This window comes from Dendrobates tinctorius, unplaced genomic scaffold (genome assembly GCF_039654945.1).
Source record: "Dendrobates tinctorius isolate UK_male_01 unplaced genomic scaffold, ASM3965494v1 ptg000028l, whole genome shotgun sequence".
NCBI classification, from domain to species: Eukaryota; Metazoa; Chordata; class Amphibia; order Anura; family Dendrobatidae; genus Dendrobates; species Dendrobates tinctorius.
The window spans coordinates 95,755,001-95,770,566 of record NW_027361696.1 but is presented as its reverse complement, the minus strand read 5'-3'; the positions used below and the strand labels follow the sequence as shown (position 1 = coordinate 95,770,566).

General features: G+C 47.2%; 1 protein-coding gene across 2 annotated transcripts in view; it reads left to right on the top strand.

The window, feature by feature from the left end:
• The first annotated feature begins 2,201 nt into the window (after positions 1-2,201).
• Positions 2,202-15,566, top strand: part of LOC141085645 (uncharacterized) — a 43,393-nt gene continuing 30,028 nt past the window's right edge. The window contains exon 1 of one of the 2 annotated variants that reach the window (XM_073571187.1): positions 2,202-2,379. The gene's annotated coding sequence lies outside the window, so the exon portion shown is untranslated. The remainder of the gene's footprint in view (positions 2,380-15,566) is intronic. The other variant, XM_073571185.1, reaches the window with a different exon arrangement.

Genomic DNA, 15,566 nt, shown 5'->3' with positions numbered 1-15,566 from the left:
TCTGCCGGTTCCCTGAGGTCCACCCTGTGATGATGTCTGTCCTTGATCAGTGTCTGATGTTCTCCTGCTGAGCCTGTGCTATGTCTGAGGCCTGAGAGAGAGGCCGTCCTGATATGCCCGTGCCAGATGACCCTGGACTTCATCAATCTGTGATGACCCTTGTCATCGTCTGAAGTCAGTCCGAGGTCAGTGTCTGATGTTCTCCTGCTGGACCTGTGCTATGCCTGAGAGAGGGGCCATTCTAGTATGCCCGTGCCAGATTACCCTGGACTGCATCAACCCATGATGTCCTCCTGCCTTCGTCTGTTATTCTGAGACGTGTACCCTTCCCTGACGTGCAGAATCGGGAGCCTGGCATAATTATGTTTCGTGATTTTACTTTGTTTCTGTTTAAGTAAACTATGTCTTCATACCAGAAGTTGTGCTGTGTCATGTAGTTCTGCCGCTTCGTCCACATGCTCAGCTGCCACAGATCCTGCTCGCTGCCCTTCCCAAGTCTGGGTAGGTCCAGGTTACTCTGTGGTCCAGTGGGTCCACATTCCGTCCCCACCTGAGACGCTCTCCCATGTCGTCGTGGTCGGTGAACGTGGAGGCGCCGGCTGGGCCACATCAGCAGTCGCAGTCGTGACACTAAAATAACATTTCTGTGGGAAAAATATGACTTTTTTATATTTTTGTTTTCATTGCCCTATATTATAAACTTCTGTGAAACAACTGGGGGGTCAAGGTACTTACCACATATCTAGATACATTCATTGAGAGGTCTAGCTTTGAAAATGATGTCACTCGTGGGGTTTTTCCACTGTTTAGGCACATCAGGGCTCTTGAAACGAGACATGACACCGGCAGACTATTCCATCAAGTTCTGTGTTCCAAAACGTCACTCCTTTTCTGTGCCCTGCCTTGAGCCTAAACAGTATTTTGCCTCCAGCTATGGGGTATCTGCGTACTCAGGAGAAATTGAGCCATACAATTTGTTGTGCAATCTCTCCTGTTATCCTTGTGAAAAATGCAAAATTTGGGGGTAAAAATACTATTTGTGGGGAAAATGTGATTCTTTTATTTGTACAGCTCGAGGTTATAAACTCCTGTAAAGCACCTTGGGGGTACAAATTTCTTACCACATACCTAGATAAGTTCCCTAAGGGGTCTTGTTTCAAAAATGGTGTCAATTGTAAGAGTTTCCAGTGTTTAGGCACATCAGGTGCTCCTTCCCTTCTGAGCCCTGCTATGCATAAAGACAGTCATTTTCCCCCACATATGAGGTATCAGCATACTCAGGAGAAACTGCACAACAAATTTTGGGGTCCATTTCTTATTTTTCCTGTTGCAAAAATAAAACATTTTGGATCTAAAATAACATATTTGTGGCAAAAAGTTAAATGTTCATTTTTTTTTCACATTCAATTAATTCCTGTGAAGCACCTGAAGGGTTAATAAACTTCTTGAATGCGGTTTTGAGTACCTTGAGGGGAGCAGTTTTTAGAACTGTGTCACTTTTTGGTATTTTTTGTCATATAAGTCCCTCAAACTCACTTCAAATTTGAGGTGGTCCCTAAAAAAATGGTTTTGGAAATTTTGTTGTAAAAATGAAGGAATCGCTGGTCAACTTTTAACCCTGATAACGTTCTAACAAAAAATAGGCTTCAAAAATTGCGCTGATGTAAAGTAAATGTGGGAAATGCTATTTATTAACTATTTTGTGTGACATAATGCTCCGATTTAAGGGCATAAAAATTCAAAGTTTGAAAATTGCTACATTTTTGCCACATTTTCACAAATAAACGCAAGTCATATTGAATAAACGTTACCACCGCCATGGAGCACAGTAATGAAAAAACAGTCCCAGAGTCAGTGGGAGCCGGTGAAGTGCTCCAGGGTTAGTATCACAGATTATCAGTGGTCTGAATTGTAAAATTTGGCCTGGTCAGGAAGGTGAATAAAGGTTCTGGGGTGAAGGGGTTAAGTCTGCAACGCAAAAAAAAAAAGAGTAGACAAAACTGCAAGGTGTGCACAGAGCCTTGCGTGTAATTTAACTTCTCCTCTGCATGAAGGTGAGAGTCACCAGGCCTCTTGTTACTCGCTTCATAATGACCTCCTGTGTAGAAGGCTGCGGATAATGGAGAGCACAAGAACAGGAGGGCAGAGTCAGTCAGGATCCTCTGTCTCCTCCTCAGATGGGGGGAGCAGCACGCCCTCTCCCAGCACTGAGGCTGCTGTAAGGGGTTGTCCCTAGGGGAGGCGTCACTTCCGCCGGCCCTTTACATAACGTGCACGTGCAGAGCGTGTGGAACGCAAGCCTCAGCGCACACTGCGTCCAGCTGCCTGATCGCCCTCGGATTAGCCTCGGAAGAGAAGATGCCGCAGATCTGCAAATAGGTGATTATTTACTACGGGACTTTCTGCCCTCTTCCCTGGCTATTGTCTTCTTCCATGTGTGTTTAGCTATTTATCAGTGGATTATAGCCAGCTATGCTTTTGCCCAGTTTCCTAAGTTAGTCTATTTTTGGGGGGCTCAAACTGAATTGAAAGAATATATGTTTACCCGGGAGAACATATATATGTCTCCATCAGGGTCGGGGGGGCAGAGGGGCATATGCCCCCCGGGCCGCCGCTCCTCCAGCAGCTTAAGGGGAGAAGTACGTAGCCCTACACAGACCAGCCAAAGGCAAGTGTGAACCTGGCCCTGCCCTAAGGCTAGTTTCACACTAGCGTTTTGGAGCGCAGCGACGGCCTGCGCACGGCCGCTGCTAAGCCACGCCCCCTGCCGTGCCCCCGCCAGTAGCTCCGCCCACCGGCGCATGACGCTGCATGCGCCCTGCGTCCCCTACCTTTATCACTGGGGGTGCAGGCCGTGCGCAGTATGTGTTTGGCGGCGCATGCGTCCTTTTGACGGTGCGCCAAATGCAACCTGCTGCATTTTGGTTGCGTCGGCGCACCGTCAAAAAGGCGCATGCGCCGCCAAACGCATACTGCGCACGGCCTGCGCCCCCTGTGATAAAGATAGGGGGCGCATGCAGCGTCATGCGCCGGTGGGCGGAGCTACCGGCGGGGGCGGGGCTTAGCGGCGGCCGTGCGCAGGCCGTCGCTGCGCTCCAAAACGCTAGTGTGAAACTAGCCTAAGTGAGTGTATCTATGTGTGTGTCCGCGCCTGTGTGAATATCTCTGTGCGTGCCTAAGTACTTACTAAGGGTATGTGCACACGGTGCAGATTCTGCTGCGTTAAATTAATAAAAGCTGTGCGCATGCTGCGGATTTTTCCGCGGTTTACAAACCGCAGCATGTCAATTGTTTGGTGCAGAAACGCTGCAGTTTTACACTTCATCCATTATGAGGTGTAAAAACCACAGACCAAACCGCAGGACTTTTGTTCTGCGTATTTACCTGCGGTTTCCTCTCCAAAATCCGCACACCAAAAAAAACTACGTGTGCACATAGCCTAAGTGAGTGTGAGCGTCCCATGTGCATGTCTGAGCATATCTGTGTGTTTTGCGTGCCTATGTGTTGTCTGCATGCATGTGTATTGCGTCTGAAGACTTATTATACTTGATGAGACAATTAAGGCCTGTTTCACACTTCAGTTTGACGTCAGTCAAAATTCGCCGTTTTGCTAAAAAAAAAAAAAATCAATTTTTTTTCCCCCCTTTGACTTGCATTAGCGACGGATTTTGACGGATGGTCATCCATTGCATCCGTTTTTTGACGGATCCGTCATAATTTTGGCGTCCGCTGTCTGGAGTGGACTGACAATGAAACTTTTTTTTGGCTGCCTTAAAACAATGGATAGCGACGGATCCGTCACTGTCCGCCATGCGTTACAGTGGACGCCTATGGGCGACGGATCCGTTGCCAACCGTTCATTGACGGAATCTGCCAACGGATCCGCCTTCTTATACTGCGCATGCCCAGAAGAATTTCCTTTCATGATACTGAACCCCAAATTTCTCTCTTTCTGTCTGTCTCTCTCCTAATAAATGAGGCTATAGTTGTGCCTAAACGTACTGTATTTGAAGTGTGCAAAATACAAGAAATAAAGTGCTGACTATTAGTGCCAACTTAGAGCATGGCAGAAAAAACACTATCCAGAGAACACAAGGTCAAAAAAAGTGCAATGTGCTGAATGGAAGTAGTCAAAAGTAACTGCTGGTGCTAGGCCCACAAAGGGTTAACAAAAGCCAAATAAAGAAAGGTACACTAGGCAGAGGAATCGGTGCACTTACTAGTTTGGATGTGGTAACCGTGGTGTCCCCGCCGACCCAACGCACGTTTTGTTACAAACGTCTTCAGGTGTTGGGGAGAGATTCAGGGCTATTTAAAGGACGCCCATCCAATCACAGTGGTTATAATCCTATGGAGAAAGTCTGGCAGGTGTTTGCACTAGCGGTAAATTGTGACCGTAGGTGCCATAATGTCAGCCAAATCCCCGTGGATGCGGCGCATGCGCATCAGACTCGGCGCATGCGCATCAGACTCGGTGTCCCCAGGATCTTCTGGTACACGGCGCTGGAACGCAAACAACACACGACCGGCATACAGATGGTGCGTGCGTAGTGCAATCCTTTGTCCATCCACCCAAAGATCAGGCACCGGGCCTGGCGGCGCATGCGCACCAGAGAAAGACAGAGAATAGCAAAATGAAGCAGAAGATATGTACAGAAGTACGTAGGAACATATTAAACATACAAGAAAAAAGGGGTGATTGTGAAATAGAAGGTAAACAGATAAGAGGACAGTGGGGAAAAAAAGAGGTTGGACATAAAGGGAAAAAACCCAGATGGATATAAAAAAAAAAATGCATTGTGGAATACAAAATAATAAAAATAATTGGAAAATAAAAAAAATAAGTTGAGTGACAAAATATATTAAAGGGAACCTGTCAAAGGCGATTTTAAGTAAAAGAGCCACCTTGTGCATCACTAATGCTGCATTCTGTCAGGGTGGCTCTTATTTAGCGTCCCTTCCACCGCAGAAATAATTGTTTATAAAATTGGTCAGACATACCAGAATTTTGACCGGGGGGTAGGTCTTTCCCCCTCTGACACCGACGCCTCGCATCCGTCATTCATTTCCTCCTTATGTCTTTGCTCCGCCTCCTCTGTGTTCAATTTCAAATGCTGGCGCCTGCGTTGCAATATATTTTCTTGGGCATGTGCAGTTAGCGCTGCCCGTTCTCTCACATCACTTCATGGCCTGGCTATCGCGCCTGCGTGGACGCGCTGCCAGAGATCCCGCCCCGCAGTGTGAATAAATCATAAGCGACTGCGGGGCGGCATCTGTGTTGGGAGTCCTTGATGGGAGAATACTGAATGGGGATATTGTGAGAACCCCTGGATCTCAGTGTACTGCTTTGGCGTGATTTCTGTGGAAAAGCTGTGGTTATGATTATACCTGTAATGGGGGGCTTTGGTTGACACTACTGTAGGTAATAGCAGGTACGCAGGATGCAGTGACGAGACGTGAGACTGAGTTGTACTTTGAGAAGTAACTTTTATAAATTGAAGCCGCTAGGGCTATACTAAGCAACCAAAACAAAGTGACAACAATTGTCCTCGCAGGGATTCAGTACAACCAAACACTATTAGGCTACGTTCACACGTAGCGGAACTCTCACGGAAGTTACCGCGAGAATTCTGGATTCCATTCTACGGGAAAATCGCATTTTAAATTCCCACGATTTTCCCACGGAAAAACTAGCGTTTTCCAAGCGATCTGTAGCATCACTTGGAGAACTGATTGACAGGTTGGTCACACTCGTCAAACATAGTGTTTGACAAGTGTGACCAACTTTTTACTACTGATGCTGCCTATGCAGCATCAATAGTAAAAGGATATAAAAAATGTTGTTGTTCTCACATTTCGGCGTCCGCGCAGCCTTCCCACCTCTCTCCATGCTCCCGTCATCTTCCGGTCCCAGTAATCCTTTGCGCGAATGACCGCTAGACGTCGTACTCCCGCGACGTCATCGCGAATGACCGAGACGTCGCGCTCCCACGAGATCTCGACGTCATCGCGGTCATTCTCGCAAAGGATTATTGGGAAATGTAAAGTGCTGTGGAATATGTCGGCGCTATAAAAATAACATTTATTATTATTGGGACCGGGAGCATGGAGAGAGGCGGGAAGGCTGTGCGGGATGCCGGAAGGTGAGAATAACAATATATTTTTTTTTTTCCTTTTTTTTTTTTTTTTTTTTTTTTTTTTTTTTTTTTTTTTTTTTTTTTCAGGGATATGGTACCCAAAGCCCGGAGGACAGTCTCCTCTCCTCCGGGCCGTGGGTACCATCCGCAAGTGTTCTGCTTAATTTTCGCATGGTGGGCACAGCCACATGCGGGAAGTAAGCGGAACAATGCAATCCTATGGGTGCGGGTCCTGGAGTGGCCTGGACAGTTTCCAGATCTCAACCCCATAGAAAACCTTTGGCGGGATTGAAAATCCGTGTTGCCCAGCAACAGGCCCAAAACACTGCTCTACAGCAGTGGTCCCCAACCTTTTTTGCACCAGGGACCGGTTTCAAGCAAGACCATTCTTCCATGGCAGGGCGGGGATGGAGGTGTGGCAGGGGCGGGGCTTTGGTCATAAGGGGGCGGGGCTATGGACGCGGTTGTAGTGTAGCAGTGCATACTTATAATTAAATAACATTTATAATGTGACTCAACTCACCATAGGTTTTGAATGAGTGCTCCGTCTCTCCATCACGGCCGTCTCTCCATCACGGCCGTCTCTCCATCACGGCCGTCTCTCCATCACCCCCTCATGGTCTTCTCCTCATGTCGCCATCTCCTCCAGGGCCAGGCTCCACCTACACAAACACAGACACACACACACCACCTCTCTCCTCTCACCTGTCCGCAGCATCGCCCGCGCTTCCTCGCTCTGACACAGCAGCGGCCGCGCTCCTCTCTGTGTCTGTCAGAGACAGGAAGCGCGGGCGGCGGACAGGAAGCTGGACGGGTCCTTGCAGCTCCGCTCCTGCTATTCCCTCTTGCAGGCAGCGGAGCTGCTTGATCGCTCCCTGCCCGCCGCTACACGCAGTTTAAGAATTGCTGCGTGCCGCCCCAGCCCCCGCTACGCCACTGACCGCCCCTGGCTCCCCTTGTGTCCGCGGACCGGCAAGGGCACTGCAGCGGCCCGGTGCTGGGCCGCGGACCGGCGGTTGGGGACCCCTGCTCTACAGGACATCTGCATGGAGGAGTGGGCCAGCATACCACCAAATGTGTGCCAACCTTGTGAAGACTTGCAGAAAACGTTTGACCCCTGTCATTGCCAACAAAGGATATATAACAAAATATTGAGGTGAACTTTTGTTAATGACCAAATACTTATTTTCCACCATAACTTGCAAAATAAATCTTGCCAAATCAGACAAGGTGATTTTTCTGGATTTGTTTTCTCATTTTGACTCTCATAGTTGTGGTCTACCTATGATGTCAATTACAGGCCTCGCTCATCTATTCAATTAAACACTGTTTTTTTTTTTTTTTTCGGTGATTCCTTTGTATCCCCGTTCATACTGCACCCACACACAAATGATACACCGTTTGAAAGGTGAACTTGCCCCCTTCAGCAAGAAAATAGCCAAACAACCACACATCCACAATTTGATCACAAAATACAGTTTAAACATTAATTTTCATAAACTTGCAGTAAGGAAAAATGACCTGCAGATGGCACCACAGTACCCCAAAGCACACTACTAACACATTGTACACATGCACGGCTTTTTCGCTGATTACTTCTCCCCACACACAATACACCATTTGAAAGGTAAACTTGCTCTCTTCAGCAAGAAAACAGCCAAACAAACCACACATGTATGATTTTATCACAAAATACAGTTTAAACATTCATTTTCATTAACCTGCTAAAAGACACCATGACCTGCAGGTGGCACCTCAAGCAGAAGGCATTTTTTGGACTCTACTTGGCAATACAATAAATTGTTTTGATAAGCTACATATATAAATACCTGTCTGTGTTCATCATCTCATTTACATTTAACCAGCTTGCTTTTTCTGAAATTGCCTGCACCCCCGGCAACGAATGTGCGAAAATTTCGCACGAGCCAAGCTAGTCTTTTTAAGTGGGAGAACTTGCACAATTGGTGGCTGACTAAATACTTTTTTTTTTTTTTTTCCCCCACTGTAAATAGCATTTCTCAAGATGACAAGTTACCCTTAAAGAGGTGTCTAGTACAGTTGTAGGATTTCACTCTGCCTCCAATGATGTACAATACAAAATACTGTGGTACCGTGATAGGCTGGTTTCACACTAGCGTTTTTTTGTGCTGCGTGCACATGCATGTCCAATGCCCCCTATGTTTAACATGGGTGCGCATTGTCTAGCGTTTGTGCGCATGCGTTTTTTTGCAATGTGTGCCTATGTGCGCTGGACGCACCCTGTTGCATTTTTTTGTGCGCCCAACCTGTGTCAAACGCATGCGCACGAAATGCGCAAAACAAATCACATTAGCCTATGGGAACGCTGGTGTGCGCATAGACATGCGCACATCAGCGTTTAAATCGCATGCGTTTTAAGTCAAGCTGGTTAGAATGCATGTGCATAAAATAAGCAAATGCATACAAAACGCTTGATGCGTTTCTTGTATGCGTTTGGACTGCGCATGCAGCGCAAAAAAACGCTAGTGTGAAAGTAGCCTTAGCCAGAAAAATCGATGTAAATACTTTTGTCCTTTTTTGGGGGGGGGGCAGGTCATAAGTATTAAAGGAGTGATACCTTTTATTGGTTAACCAGAGAATATATTTGCAAATATATATGCAAATACCTCTCTGGCCAATAAAGGTATCCTTTAATGCTTTTCTCTTTTTTTTTTTTTTTTTTTTTTTTTTTGGGGGGGGGGGGGGGGGGGACATAAGTATTTACTCTGCCTCCTAACATTGAGTAATGTACTATTAAAGCATGTTCACACATTCAGTATGAGTTTTTACCTCCAGTATTTGTGTTCCACTCCTGACATTTACTCAGAGGAAAAGTATAATAGAAACTTGTCACCACTTCTGTATTATCATTTACTCCTGATTTTGGCTTAAGCCCCCGTCACACACAGCGATCTCGCTAGCAAGATTGCTGCTGAGTCACAAGTTTTGTGACGCAACAGCGATCTCACCAGTGAGATCGCTGTGTGTGACACTTGTCAGCGACCGGCCCCCCTGCCGGGTATCGCTGATTGTCCTCGAATGGCCTGGACGTTTTTTTTTTTGTTTTGTTTTTTTTTTATCGCTGGTCTCCCGCTGGCCAGCACGCATCTCTGCGTGTGGCAGGCGGGAGACCAGCGATCAGGGAGCTGGTAACCAAGGTACACATCGTGTTTCTAAGCGCCGTACCAGCTCCCTGCACCAGCGCGCTGGTTTCTAACATACACAGCGGGCGTGTCTCTGGTGCTGTCGCTGGTGAAGCTCACCAGCGATCATGTAGCGACACACCAGCGATCCTGACAAGGTCATATCTTCTGGATCGCTGGTGCGTCGCTATGTGTGACAAGGCCCTTAGAAATAATGAGGTTAAAAAAAAAAAAAAAAAAAATCACCAAATACTCAACATGTGCACATGGCCTTGGGATTTCGGTTCTGACAACATACCGTATATGCTCGAGTATAAGTCCCCCCCAACCTAATTTTGCCACAAAAAACTGAAAACTTACTAGTGTATAAGCCCAGGGTGAAAAATGCAACAGCTACTGGTAAGTTTCAAAAATTAAAATAGATACCAATAAAACTAATTGAGACATCCGTAGGTAAAATGTTTTTGAATATCCATATTGAATCAGGAGCTCCATATAATGCTCCATAAAGTTCATGATGGGCCCCATAAGATGCTCCATAGAATAATATGCCCCATATGCTGCTTCATAAAGGTTGATGGCCCCGTAAGATGCTCCATAGAATAATATGCCCCATATGCTGCTTCATAAAGGTTGATGGCCCCGTAAGATGCTCCATAGAATATGCCCCATATGCTGTTGCTGCAAATTTAAAAAAACAAAAAAAATACTCTCCTCTCATTGCTGGGGGCCAGGTGCCTGTGTCCTGAGCAGGCGGGGACACCAGCGCGCTATGGAGGCCAGGTGCCGGTGTCGCCTCTAACTCCAGGGCCTCGGCACCTGCAATATTCACCTGTCCCCGTTCCACTGCCGCACCCCACTCTGTCTTCCAGGTCCTCTGGCTGTGACTGTTCAGGGGGAGGGTGCGCACTAACTACGTCATCGCGCCCCCTGACCTGAATGTCACAGCCAGAGGACGCGGAGGACAGAGCGGCGCACGGCGGTGGGACGGGACAGGTGAATGTCGCATATGCTTCCCCCCCCCGTCATACTCTCCTCCTGGCATGTCTCTGTAGTCCCTGCTTCTCTAATGCCAGCAGCTCCTTCCAGTGTTCAGCGGTCACGTGGTACCGCTCATTGAAGTAATGAATATGCGCATAATCATTACTTTAACGCGCAGTACCGCTGGAGACTATCTGAGAAGCAGGGAGTGAGTATTATCTGACAGCTGCGCTCCCCTTCCCCCGCCGACCCCCTGGTCTATGACTCGAGTATAAGCCGAGAGGGGCACTTTCAGCCTTAAAAAAAAAAAAAAAAAAAAAAAAAAAGCTGAAAATCTCGGCTTATGCTAGAGTGTATATACGGTGTTTAGGCAGTAAGCTTGGTTCTGTTCCTGTATCTATTTAGTAGGCTCCATTCAGTTAGCATTTCTATATACTTGCCACCACTATATTTAAAGCCTTTTACCTCTGCTGCTTTAACCCCTTTCCGACATCTGGCGTAATAGTGCGCCAATGTTGGACTCCCTCCCTTTCATGTGGGCTCCGACTGAGAGCCTACATCTTTCCCGGGGCATGTCAGCTGTTTTGAACAGCTGACATGTGCCCGCGATAGCCGTGTGTAATGACTGGAGGTCCGAATAAGATCCAGTGGGTCACAAACAGACTGAGGCAGAAATCCCAAAAGAGTCTTTATCTCAAACAGCAGATAAAGTAGAACTTAGAGCCCCGTCACACATAGCAATCTCGCTAGTGAGATCGCTGCTGAGTCACAAGTTTTGCACTTCCCTTGGATACCCGATGTATACCTTAGTTACCAGCTCCCTGCATCAGTGCGCTGGTAACTAACGAACACAGCGACGCCGCGCGCTCGGCATCGCTGTGCTGATCGTTGGTGAAGCTGTCTGTGTGACAGCTCACCAGCATCACATAGCGACTCACCAGCGATCCTGACACGTTGATATCGTTGTTGGGATCGCTGGTAAGTCGCTATGTGTGACTCCAGCTTTAGTATATGGAAGAAACAGATAAATACCCTTATACAGTACACTCACTAAAGCGAAGTTGAAATCACTATGCCAATCCAAGGTTCCCTGGAGAGAGTATTAGACAGGGATTTGAAATGGGTAAATTTATCAGAAAGGTCAATTCAGATACTCAGAGAACAGGTGTAAGAGCCCCGTTACATGTTACAATGTCCCAGCGATCCCACCAACGATCCGACGTGGATAGGATCGCTGGGACATAGATCACCAACGATCAGCTAACTGTCACATAGACAAACTCACCAGTGATCAGGACCAGCGAGTAACCTGGTTTCCAATGTAAACAGCGGGTTTCTAAGAGCCGCGCGGCTCCTAGATACCCGCTATTTACATTGGAAACCAGTGTGCAGCGTCGCTGATCGTTGCTCTCCCTCTGCCACACGCAGCGATGCGCGCTGGCCAGCGGGAGACGAACGAACAAAAACCGTCCCCCGGACGATCCTGCACGATCAGCAATACCCGGCAGCTGGCGAGATCGCTGTGGCGTCACAAAATCTGCGATCTCGCTGGCGAGATCGCTGTGTGTGTGTGACAGGGCCTTAAATGGAATGTAGTGATATCAAGGGACCCCCTGGAATGGCACACTGAGTGTAACCTACAAAATGATACAATCACAATACATATAAATATAATACAAGGTCATTAAAGGGAATCTGTCACCCTTTTTTCAACTGCGAGCTGCCGGCACCGACATCAGGGGCTTATCTACAGCATTCTGTAATGCTGTAGATAAGCCCCCTGATGTAACCTGAAAGAGAATAAAAAGGAGTTAGGTTATACTCACCCAGGGGTGGTCCGGTCTTGGGCCGATGGGAGGCGCCGGACCGCAACACCCATCTTCTGACGGTGACGTCCTCTTTGCTGCCTGTTGTGGTTCCGGCGCAAGCGCCGGACCTCTCCCGGCGCCTGCACACTGCAAGACTCTACTCTGCCTTCAATAGGGCAGAGCAGTGCGCCAGAACCACGACAGGCAGCAAAGAACAGGGAGTCACCATTAGAAGATGGGAGGTAACGAACCGTGACACCCATCGGACTGGACCCATACATCGGGGGCTCATCTACAGCATTACAGAATGCTGTAGATAAGCCCCTGATGTCAGTGCCGGCAGCTCAGTCAAAAAAAGGGGTGACAGATTCCCTTTAAGCGATTCAACGAGCAATACCTGGGTATCTAGGACTATGGTACCTTTAACCTGAGGTGAGTCTCCTGAGACATAAATTGCATAGGCTGCAGCCACTCCTAAATCTTCGGCACCAGTTGCAGCAACACAAGGTTCCTCATCTTGTCGGCCCGTGCCGAGCCCAAACGTCGGGGACTTTTAGTTCTGTATCTTCAAGATGCTGTCTCTCCTCCTGTTTTCCTCACGAATTGTCGTAGAAGCAATACGCCTGTTTCTGTATAAAATGTCTGTCCAATACTGCTTCTCAGCTCATCACAACAGGGACTCCACAGTCACACAGCTCTTAGGAATGCTCAGTCTTTGTTACACAGCAAGGTTTCAGGCTCCCAAGATGAAGGGTTGCAGTACACAGTCTTACAGTGTTCAGTCTCTTTGCTTCTCACAGTCTGCTCCACACAGTGTCTCTCTTCTTATCTGGAAGCTTCCCTTACAGTTCTAGACAGTCAACACTAGGCCCCAGCACACACAGCACCTGCTCTTAGCTGAAGCAGGCAAATAGCACAGGGTCCTAGTTCTCTCCTGGTGTAATCACAGTTCACCCCTCTCACATGCGGGTGGAATCGTGATCCACCTGCGGCTATTAACAAGCACTTCCGGCAATCGAAATACACACACCGGCGTGTGTCTGGGGGAGGAGCAGCTGGGTGGTCTGCTCTCTGCAGTGAGGCTGCTAGAGGGAGGATTTGTTACTGTGTGAGGAGGGCTTCTTCATGTGGACGGGGAGGGCCTGTAGATATGAAGGGTGGGGTTGTTGCTATAGAGCGCATGTTTGGAGTAGAGTAGGAGGTTACGACTAGTTCTCATTTCAATGCCATAACACCCCCCCACCCCCTTGGACGGTCTGTTCAGAATATCTAGAAAACCGTGCAAACTAGTGACAGAAAGTAAATTACTTATTGTCATAATTCTGCAGCCCAGATATGTACTGAGATTATGTGAAAAGCCCGGACAACCCCTTTAAGTATTAATGCTGTACATATTAGTGTATATATTCTTGTTTGGTGTCTTGGAAATGCTATGTATAAAGTGCTAATGTTTTATAATATCAAATTGTATATTCAGCTTATTTGAAATTTGATCAAAAATAAATTAGTTATGTGACGGCTCATAAACCAAAAAAAAAAAAAAACGAATTATTAAATCCTTTATTCTTCAAATTAAAAAACATTTGCTGATCAAAATCTCACACAGCCACCGTGGAGCAGGGGTGCCATTTGCGTCTCAAGAGGGTGTCAACCTCCGCTGTCAGGTAGGGGCTAATGGTAGGGCCTACTAGGGATATATAGGTTCCTTATCTGGTATCCCCTATCTATCAATTAACTTTTCCGTATTGTGTGAGATTTTGATCAGCAAATGGTCATTTGGTTTTTTTTCATATATTTTGTGGCTTCAAATTGTATGTTCATATTTGTCTAGGGACAGTGTAGTATTGCAGTTTGGCCACTAGATGGGGCAGTTTAGCCTACATAGTGTATATACTATAGTAAGAATAAGGGGGTTAGCATGTGAATAGTTAACATAGGAGGGGCACGGTGGATAAGACAGGAAGCACTTGGGCTATGTGCACATGCTGCGGTTTTGACTGCAGCAGTTCTGCAGACAGTGTACAGTAGCATGTTATCCTATGGGATTTACATCCTGCTATGCACATGCTGCGGATTTTTAACTGCGGAAAACCTGCGGTTTTGAAACCGCAGAAACAATTGACATGTCAATTATTTCTGCGGATTCTGCTGCGGGTTGCCATCTCCTCCATTGTGGAGATGAAAAACCGCAGGCCAAACCGCAGCTATTTTACCTGCGGTTCTCCAGATAAAATCCGCAGGTGAATCTGCAGTGTGTGCACATAGCCTTACTGATAGGTCTCAGATGGGGCCAGGGCACCCATTCAGCTCACTTGGGCTAACTAGCCCTGGCACAGCCATCTGGTATTTGTGGCCATTGTGGTCATTATTGTCAGAAGAAGCAGCAGCAACAACAGTGCAGCTTAGAGGGAGCTGCAGTTGATAAGGAAGGCTAAGCAGTACGGGCAGGTCACTCAACATGTGGCAGCTAATTGTGTGGGCTGATGCTCTCAGGACAGAGGCAAAACGGTCAAGGGAGTCCCCAAATGGAGTAGGCCTACACAGGGAGGACGCTGGAGAACCGAACGGTACGGTTCGTCCCGGAAGCGAGCTTAGTGACAGAGAGAAAAGGACAGGTACAGAGGAAAAGTTACATGATGTGAAACCTGATGCTGGAGTGAATATTGATCTGCTCTGTACAAGGATCAGTAAAGTTGTTAATTTGCAAGTTTGTTGGACTGTGGCTCATTTTGTGTAAAACCGGACAGAGGAAGCCTCTAGAAACGTACAGAGGGCCCTGACGGTGCAAGTGAAGAAGCCACAGGTATGCTGAGCTATGGACAGTATGTGATGGGCGGGCAGGGCACGCTAACACAAATGCTTTCAGCCACGACTACCGCCCTGTACCTCCCTCACATATTCAGTGTCTTCCCCTGGATAAGTGACTGATACTTTAAGGGTTTTCCAGTACTTCATATTGATGGCCTATCCTTAGGATATCAAGTCAGTGGAGGGGGGGGTGACGCCACACACCGATCGGCTGTTTTGGTGCTACTGGTACCTGGATGATCAGTTGCGGAGCTGGACAGCACCATCGATGTTGAAAAAAAAGTTTCCATCATACCAGGTTAATAATTAGATTGCTTTATGAGGTCAGTAGTAGAGTGCTAATGAAACCTGGGGTTGTCCAGGTTTTGTGTACAAGTTGTCACTCTGACTTCAGACTTGTGAATCCTAGTAGCACGCACAAACGTCTCCTAACTACTGTACACCGTATCCAATATGTGGTTGAGAACTACTAGGTCAGACACACTGGAGAGCTCAGAAAGGAAAGGGCACAATTTTGTAGTGCAGATTTTCTGAAATAGTTTGCAGGTGTGATGCCATATTAGCAGATCTTTGGAGGTGCCAGAACCTCAGAAGCCCCACAAAAGTGAGCCTATTTTAGTAAATGCACCCCTCAGGGAATTCATCTAGAGGAAGTAACAGAATTTTATGAA